Source organism: Acomys minous (genome assembly GCF_964271855.1).
Source record: "Acomys minous genome assembly, chromosome: 1".
NCBI classification, from domain to species: Eukaryota; Metazoa; Chordata; class Mammalia; order Rodentia; family Muridae; genus Acomys; species Acomys minous.
The window spans coordinates 22,286,870-22,296,465 of NC_140483.1; the positions used below are offsets into that span (position 1 = coordinate 22,286,870).

The following is a 9,596-nucleotide window of genomic DNA, read 5'->3' on the forward strand; positions in this document are numbered from 1 at the left end:
CGGTGGGCGGCGCCCGGCCGCCCCGCGTTCCGATTGGTAAAAAGAGAGGGCGCTCCAATGAGTGACTCACCGTACTCAGGTGCAACCCCGAACCTTCTTCCCTCTTGAGTCCGATTGGTGCTTTTCTTCCCGAGAGACCTCTAGTTGGCCCAGGAGACTGTCGCTTAAGGAAGCCGAGGCCGCCTCTTCCACAGGTAAGGGCATCCCTATTGGGCAGTCGAGCTTGACGAGAGAACCTTTTAGACTGGACCGGCTCTTGATACTTATCGCTAAGGCGGGAGGAGTAAGGAGGAGGTGAGAAAGGTCAACAGGCCCGTGAGATGCAGGAACGTGCTTGTTTTATATTTTTTCCCATTACTTGTAAGTTGTTTGGTAAGCGCAAACTATAATATGGGAGGGCGTAGGGAGACCGGTTGAGATACCTTGACTACCCCAAACTGGGTTGCTCTACCCTCCCCGTTACCCTCTCTCAAAAAGAAACTTAAATACGCGGAAACAGAAAACGCGCAGATAATAAAAGCTGACCTACACGTTCTGAGAGTTTTAAGGAGGCGGCCGACAGAGCCCAGTCTTCTCAAACGCAGCTCCTTCATTTTGCTCCCCTACTTTGTTAGGGGGGGCAGATTAGTCTCGCGTACCCCAAGGCTACAGAGCCAGCTCCTACCCAGCCCCTTGAAACATTTTCCTAATTATCTGTTAACTGGTAAAAAAAAAAAATGTAAAACTTGCTGTTATCTTAACCGAGTAACCGAGGTGCCTACATTGTAAAAATATATTGCCTGCTAAGCCCTCAACTAACTACAGACAACCTCCTTCTCACCTTGAGCTCCAAGCGGAAGTCTAGGGAAATAAGAGCCCAGTCTCTAACAGATACTCCCTGGCTTAACCCATCCTGTTAAATTTCAATTAAAATGACCTCCAAGACTCATCAAAGCCCCCCTCACCTTTCTGTTTTCACCCTTTAAATATGCACTACAACTTCCTCTCCAGATGCAGAAAATAATTAACCATCTCTTCCTCCCTCCCTCTGTCTCTCATTTGTTTTTGTTTTTCGAGACAGGGTTTCTCGGTGTAGCCTTGGCTATCTTGGTCTCACTTTGTAGACCAGGCTGGCCTCTGCCTCCGGAGTGCTGGGATTAAAGGCGTGTGCTGCCACACCCTGCACGCTCTTGCTCTCGCTCGCGCTGGCTCTCTCTCTCTCTCTCTCTCTCTCTCTCTCTCTCTCTCTAATTTATTTTTATTGTATGTGCATTGGAGTCTTGCCTGATTGTACGTCTGTGTGAAGGTGTCAAATCTTGGAGTTACAGACAATTGTGAGGAGCTGCCCTGTGGGCTCTGGAAATTGAACCAGGTCCTTTGGAAGAGCAGCCAGTACTGACCATGGAGCCTTCTCTCCAGCCTCCATTTAAGTGAGTTTTCTCAGCTTCCTCCACGAACCTAACAGGACTGGGAATAAAGTATATGATCTGTCAGTGGCTCCTGCGCTAGGCCTTACATTGTATTGGCTTTTGTTTTCTTTCACTAGGGCTGCCTGCTGCCCGCCGGCACAGCTGAGGCTGGCCTCAAACATCTGGATCCTCCTGTAGAAAAGGCCATCCCACAGAGCAGCAGCCGCCTCTAATTCCAGCACAGAGGTAAATAGAGGAAGACTAGGGGCTCAAGGCCAGTCTTAGGTAACTAGTAAGTTGTAGGCCAGCCAGGGATTCATGGGACCTTGTCTCAGAAGAGGAGGAGCAGCAGGAGGAGGGTGGTGTTAAAGCAACTCTTACTCCTTCGCCTAAAGTAAGTGTCCTCTTGGAGGCTTACTGCCTCTGTCTGCTAACCTACACCTAGTCCTAGAAGCTTCTAGCCTCTGTATAATCTTATCTAGGCCTAGAATGTTTTCAGCCTGACTTACTGCTGAATAGGCTCACCCTTTCAAGCTCTTTCTGAGCTCTGGCCGGCCAATTCAACTCAGCTGTTCTGCTCAAAGTACTCTCCAAGTGGACTGATTCAATCTGGTTTCTCTCAGTTTCTTTCTTTCTTTCTTTCTTTCTTTTTTTTTTCTTTTTTCTTTTTTTTTTTTTTTTGAGACGGGGTTTCTCTGTGTAGCCCTGGCTGTCCTGGACTCACTTTGTAGACCAAGCTGGCCTCGAACTCACTCTCTCTGCCGGGGATTAAAGGCATGAGCCACCACGCCCAGCTCTCTCGGTTTCTCACTGAATTGTTCTTCTGGGCCTCCTTCTAACTTGGCAATCTGTTCTTATCTTCTGGCTCCTTCTGCCTTCACCCATGTCAGGCTTGCTCTCTCTTCAGCCTGTCTCTGTAAAACTCTCTCTGTAAAAATGCCTTCAAAATTCCGTGAACTGAACTGCCTCTTAGTTCACTGACTCAACCCAACAGAGATCTGCATGCCTCTGTTTCCTGAGTGCTAGGATTAAAGGCCTATACACCACACCAGGACCTTTGCCTGAAACTTGCTCTATACCAAGCTGGCCTCGAACTCAGAGATCTGTTTGCCTCTGTCTCTTGTCTTAAAGACCTGTCTGTATTCCATCCCAATGAGAAAGACCTAGAAGGTCTTTGGATGTGATCTCTTGCCAGAGTAGCCATGTTCTGAATTAAAATTCCTCTACAGGGTAGGAAGGAAACAAACAAACAAAACCATAGTGTTGTATGCTTGTAATCCCACCATTATAAAGATGGAGGCAGGAGGACGAGGAGTTCAAGGCTATCCTTAACAGGTAGCAAATCTGACAATAGCCAGTGCTACAAGAGACCCCATTTCGGCCGGGCGGTGGTGGCACACACCTTTAATCCCAGCACTCAGAAGGCAGAAGCAGGTAGGTCACTGTGAGTTCAAGGCCAGCCTGGTCTACAGTGTGAGTCCAGGACAGCCAAGGCTAAACAGAGAAACCTTGTGTCAAACAAAACAAAAACAAGGATTTATCATATACACACAGTGTTTTGCCTGCATGCGCATCAGAAGAGGGCACCAGATGTTATTATAGATGGTTGTGAGCCACCTTGTGGTTGCTGGGAATTGAACTCAGTAGCTTTGGAAGAACAGCCAGTGCTCTTAACCTCTGAGCCATCCCTCCAGCCTTTGCTTTTGTTCTTCAGGATAAGTTTTCTCTGTATAACCCTGGCTGTCCTGGTGCTTGCTCTGTAGACCAGACTGGCCTTGAACTCAGAGCTCTGCCTCCCTCTGCCCCCTAAGTACTGCCAATAAAAGCATGTGCTGCCACCACCTGGCTTTTTGGTGGTTTTTTTTTTTTTTTGGTTTTGAGACAGGATTTTGCTGTGTGGCCTTGAACTCACAGATTAAAGGCATGCGCCACCAAGCCTGACTGGCAGTAAATCTTATAACTCCCATTTTACAAATAATAAAAGGGATGTAATAGTTAAAAGCACCTTGGTGGTAACTACTCAGTTACAGTAAGTCAGACCTAGAACCCAACACTCCTTGCCATTATTTTCAACTTTCCCCTTTGAAATTATTAAGCTCATTAACCTAAGTATACCATGTTCTGGTTTCATTGTTAGTTTATAACAGATGAAATCCCTCTCTTTAAAAAGCTAAGCCTAAAAAGAAAAAAACAAAACAAGCCAAGCGATTCTCCTGTGTGGTAAGGGTTACTGTTTTTCATCTGTGTCCTTCATGTTATTTTTCATCTTTCCTGAATTCAAAAACCCTCTTGAACTCAGCAAAACTCCTGCCAAACACATTCTCCTGGTTCTTACGAAATCCAGAGGGCTTGAAGGCCTGGACGCTCCCCAAGCAGAAGAAATGATGAGTGAAGGCCAGGGTCAGAAAGGACTATATAGTCTGTTGGGGTCACTAAGGACACCAGGCTGGTGGGAGCAAGCCCTGGCAGGACAGTTTGGTAAGGCAGGTGAAGGCAAATCTGAACCACAGATTGCTCAGAGTCCAGATGGGACATGTTCCCAGTCACTAGGGAACAGAGACAAGACGTAAATTATCAACTCTCTGATAACAAATGTTACTTCAAGGTTAGGCAGGCAGCCATACTTCGGAAGGGCTGAACTTAGAAGATCCTGAAGGTCAGAAGATTAGCAAGGCTCAACAGACATCTACCGAGGAGGCACTGGAGGTAGAGAAAGGGTTCCTACCTTTAAGACACCCACTGAGGACAGAGAAATAAACAACAAGAAGATGTAGTGTGAGCGAGTGAGGTGGCTCATGCCTTTAATCCCAGCACTTGGGAGGCAGAGGCAGGAGGATCTCTGTGAGTTTGAGGCCAGCCTGGTCTACAAAGGGAGTCCAGCACAGCCTGGGCTACACAGAGAAACCCCCGTCTCAAAAACGAACAAACAATGTAGTATAAGGGCGATGGTGGTACATACCTTTAATCTCAGCACTAGGGAAGGCAGAGGCAGGCGGATCTCTGTGAGTTCAAGACCAGCCTGGTCTACAAAGTGAGTCCAGGACAGCCAGGACTACAAGAGAAGCCCTGTCTTCAAAACCAAAAACAAGAAAGAAAGAAAGAAAGAAAGAAAGAAAGAAAGAAAGCAGTGTCATGGATACAGTGACTTGATAACACTTGGGAAACACCAACCTGACAAAGTAGGATAAAGTGTGTCAGGGGTGGGGTTCCCTTTCATTTGAAAAAGAAAGCAGAGGGCTGGAGAGATGGCTCAGAGGTTAAGAGCACTGGCTGCTCTTCCAGAGGTCCTGAGTTCAATTCCCAGCAACCACATGTCAGCTCACAACCACCTATAATGAGATCTGGTGCCCTCTTCTGGCATGCAGGTGTACATGCAGGCAGAACATTGTATATGTAATAAATATATAAACCTTAGAAAGAAAGAAAGAAAGAAAGAAAGAAAGAAAGAAAGAAAGAAAGGCCCATGTGAAGGGCCTTGTCAGTTTACTTCTAGGAGTCTCTCTCTGTTTTGTTTTGTTTTGTTTTGTTTGTTTGTTTGTTTTGTTTTTCTGTGTAGCCTTGGCTGTCCTGGACTTGATTTGCAGACCAGGCTGGCCTTGAACTCACAGTGATCTGCCTGCCTCTGCCTCCCAAGTGCTGGTATTAAAGGTGTGCGCCGCCACGCCCGGCTCGAGGAGTCTCTTTAACCCTTAGCTATGAAGCCACAGGAAACAAAAGAAAGATGTTGGCAGGCCAGGAGGGCAAGTAGGACACTAATTTAAGCTGACAGAAGATAGAAAGTTGTTGCCTCGAAGCCAAGCATGCTGGAACATCCTGTTTTCCCAGGCAAGTGTAGAAGGCTCATGTATTTTAGACGAGCCTGAGCTATGTAGTAGACTTTAAGGGGGGCAAGAGCTGAGTTCTAATCTCAGCATTTCAGGAGCCTGAAGCATGAGGATTACAAATTTGAGGCCCCAAACAGTGTATAGAGTGTAGATAGGATAACTGGGAGGAGGCACTTATTTAGACAGAGCTTGTTTAGGGAAGTGGCCAAAAGCCAGCAGACTCAACGCAAAGGAAAGAACACAAAGCACAGTGCGACATGTCTGTAATTCCAGCACTTTGAAGAGTCTGAGGCAGGAGACTCACAGGTTTGAGGATGAAGTAGTAGTTGTTGGTAGAGTGCTTGCCTGGCACGCATGAAGCCCTGGGCTCAATTCTCAGCATTATTAAAAACAAAAAACAAAACAAAACAAAACAAACAAACAGGGCATCCTGACTCCTCCCACTTGTAGTCCCAGCATTTGGAACAGGACACAGAAGGATTACCATGAGCCGGAGGCCAGCCAGGACTACACAGCAAGACCCTGCTTCACCCTCTACACTTTTTAGTTTAAAAAGAAAAGAATTCATTTTATTTCAGCAAATCTTTTTTTTTTTTTTAATGTTAGGCTTCTTTTGCTTCTTTTATGTGAATGAGTATTTATTTCTGTGTATGCATTTGCCTGATGCTTGCGGAGGTCAGAAGAGGGTATCAGATCCCCTGGAACTGGAATTGTCAATAATTGTGATGGGCTATGTGGGTGCTGGCAATTGAATCAGGCTCTCTGTAAGAAATGCTCCTGGCCGGGCGTGGTGGCGCACGCTTTTAATCCCAGCACTCGGGAGGCAGAGGCAGGCGGATCGCTGTGAGTTCGAGGCCAGCCTGGTCCTGGACAGCTAACGCTACACCAAGAAACCCTGTCTCGAAAAGCCAAAAATAAATAAATAAATAAATAAATAAATAAATAAATGCTCTTGACCATTAAGCTACCTCTCCAGCCCCCAGTAAGTGTTTCTTGAAATCATATTTTATTTATGTGTGTGTCAGAGGACATTTGCAAAAGTTGGTCCTCTTCTTCCACCTGTGGGTCTTGGGAATGTAACTCAGGTTGTGTTGGCAGCAAGTACCTTTATCCACTAAACCATCTTACCAGTCTAGAGCTGGGTTCAATCCCTGGCACCACATAAAATGGCACCCGCATGCAGTTTCAGCAGTCAGGAAGTGCAGACAGGAATATCAAAGTTCAACTCAACTATATGAGACCCTGTCTCCAAAAACTAAATTAAAAAGGTTAATGTATACAAGCCCATTTGGTTTGTCAAAAACAAAATCCTTCCATGAGGCCGGGCGTGGTGGTGCACGCCTTTAATCCCAGCACTCAGGAGGCAGAGGCAGGCGGATCGCTGTGAGTTCGAGGCCAGCCTGGTCTACAAAGCGAGTCTAGGACAGCCAAGGCTACATAGAGAAACTTTGTCTAAAAAAAAAACCAAAAAAAAAAAAATCCTTCCATGAACTAAGCATTCACAAAACTGTATATATGAAAGTAAGTTATGTCTCATAATTATAACCGTAAAGAAATGTTATAGCCAGGCGTGGCACACGCCTTTAATCCCAGCACTCAGGAGGCAGAGGTAGGGGGCTCGCTGTGAGTTTGAGGTGGGCCTGGTCTACAAAGCAAGTCCAGGACAGCCAGGGAAACCCTAAAAAAAAAGAAAAAGAAAGAAAAGAGGAAAAAGAAATGTTATAATTTATAATAAAGATAATTGGAGAGGTGAATAGACTCACAACTAGAAGAAAAATTAATTAAACCCCAGGAAAGACTTCCCAGTCTGTTGCCGGCACCTGCCTTTTACCAGAGGCTGAGGTTAATACCACTGTTATCTCCAGATCGGGGGTCTGTGAATGAGGCTCACTGTGAACACCTGGTGAGCGTGAGCAAGCAACTAAAGCCAGCAATGTGGGGCTGAACTCAAGCAGCCCAGGAGAAAGAAAACTGGAGAATCCAGGTGGGTGGAAAGAGTTTACAGTGTGGACTGTGAGGTGATGCAGGAGGGCTGGCTGCCACCCAAAGCTAGGGGCAGAGAAAAAGGAAATAAGACAGCAAAGAAACCAGGGCTTGTCTGATAAAATTGCTTTAAGCTCTTGAAAAGATGGATTTGGGCTGAAGCGATGGCTCAGAGGTTAAGAGCACTGGCTGCTCTTCCAAAGGTCGTTAGTTCAACTCCCAGCAACCACATGGTGGCTCACAACCATCTATAATGAGATCTGGTGCCCTCTTCTGGTGTGTAGTCATTACATGCAGACAGAACACTGTATACATAATAAATAAATAAATCTTTAAAAACAAAAGTTGGATTCATATCTGAGCCACCCTGCTCTTTTTTGTTGTTTTTGTTTTTGGAAACAGCATTTCTCTGGGTAGCCTTGGCTGTCCTGGACCTGCTTTGTAGACCAGGCTGGCTTCAAACTCACAGCAATCCACCTGCCTTTGCCTCCTGAGTACTGGGATTAAAGGCGTGTGCCACCATGCTCACCCTGCTCTTCTAAAGGAATGTTTTTGTTCTTTTTTTTTTTTTTTCTCTTTCAGCTTTTTGAGACAGGGTTTCTCTGTGTAGCCTTGGCTGTCTTGGACTCGCTTTGTAGACCAAGGTGGCCTTGAACTCACAGTGATCCACCTGTCTCAGCCTCCTGAGTGCTGAGATTACAGGTGTGCACCATCACATCTGGCTATTTTATACATTTATTGATTTAGTCATATGGATTTAACTTGGGGCCTCAAGTGCTCTATCTCCAGTCCTTCTTGAATTTTATGTTTCTCACTGAATTGACCAGGCTGGTCTGGAGCTTAAGTCTTGTTTGTTTCAGACAGTTTCTTTGTATAACAGCCCTGGCTGTCGTGGACTTGATTTGTAGACTAGGCTGGCCTCAAACCCAAAGAGATACACCTACCTCTGCCTCCCGAGTGCTGGGATTAAAGGCCACTGGGCCCAGCCTTATTTCTTTTTTCTTTTCTTTTCTTTTTTTTTTTTGAGACAGGGTTTCTCTGTGTAACAGCTCTGGCTGTCCTGGAACTGGCTCTGTAATGCAGGCTGGCCTCCAACTCATAGAGATCCACCTGCCTCTGCCTCCCAAGTGCTGGGATTAAAGGCGTGAGCCACCACCACCCAGCTTTATTTCTTTTCTTTCTTTCAGAGCCTAAATGGCACTATGTGGTCCTTTATAGAAAATGTGTGTGTTGCTGCTGTAGATTTATAGCTCCACAGCCACAATTCCGTCTCCTTCAGATTCTGGGATGCAGTTAGTACTATAGGCCTAGTGGTCACCTCAGTCCTAGAGCAGTGTTTAGAAAAACTCCGAATTTAATCCCCAGCAGTACTGTAAGAAACAAAAGAAAAAAAAGCACTAGGGATAAGTAGGGCACATGCCTATAATAAAGCTATTTGGAAGTTTGAGGCAGGAGGATCACAAGTTCAAGGCTAAATCAACTGCAAGATTAAGAGATGGCTCAGAGGTTAAGAGCACTGGCTGCTCTTCCAAAGGTCCGGAGTTCAATTCCCAGTGACTTTTGAGCAAAACCACATGATGACTCACAATAATCTAGAATCAGATCTGGTGCCCTCTCCTGGTGTGCAGGCAGAACACTATATACATATAATTAAAAAAAAAACCCAACTGTTCTGCACAAAAGTAGCCACAGACAATACATAAAGGGATGGCAATGGCAGCAGTTTGTTGACTCAGTTCTACAGCAGTGGTTGTTTGTAGCTTTGTATTGAAAACATCAGAGGAGTCCATCACAAATGCCCAAGCTTTTTGTTATTGTTGGGGGTTGGGCAGGAGGTAAACTTTACTATGTAGCCCACCCTGGCCTTGACTCTTTGATCCTCCTGCTTCCTCCTAAGGGCTAGGATTCTACATGTCCTACCAGACAAAGCTAGTAAGTTTCTTCTATAAAAAAATAAAAAGTTGGGCTGGAGAGATGGCTCAGAGGTTAACTTCCAAAGGTCCTGAGTTCAATTCCCAGCAACCACACGGTGGCTCACAACCATCTATACTGAGATCTGGTACCTTCTTCTGGCATACAGGCACACATAATAAATAAATATTTAAAAATAATAATAAATAAAAAGTTATGTGTATGAATATCTTGCTTGTATGTCTGTACACCACATGCAGTCCTGGTACCCAAGGAGGTCAAAAGAGGGCACCAAGTCCCAGGAACTAGAGTTACACATAGTTAAGTTGTGAGCTGTCATCCGCGTGACTGCCAAGAACCAAATGCACATCCTCTGCCATCTTCGTGACTGCCAAGAACCAAATGCACATCCTCTGCAAGCAAAAAAAAGGTGCTAATTCTTCTTTCTTTTGGGGGGGGGGAGTTCGAGACAGGGTTTCTCTGTGTAGCC

General features: G+C 45.6%; 1 long non-coding RNA gene across 2 annotated transcripts; it reads left to right on the plus strand.

Moving 5' to 3' along the window:
* Positions 1-53: 53 nt before the first annotated feature.
* Positions 54-1,634, plus strand: LOC311597991. 2 transcript variants are annotated; one of them, XR_014779424.1, is made up of 3 exons: positions 54-360; positions 1,308-1,409; positions 1,526-1,634. It is a non-coding gene; the product is annotated as an uncharacterized lncRNA (long non-coding RNA). The 2 variants fall into 2 exon arrangements; XR_014779425.1 differs by having other exon boundaries at positions 55-294.
* Positions 1,635-9,596: the final 7,962 nt, after the last annotated feature.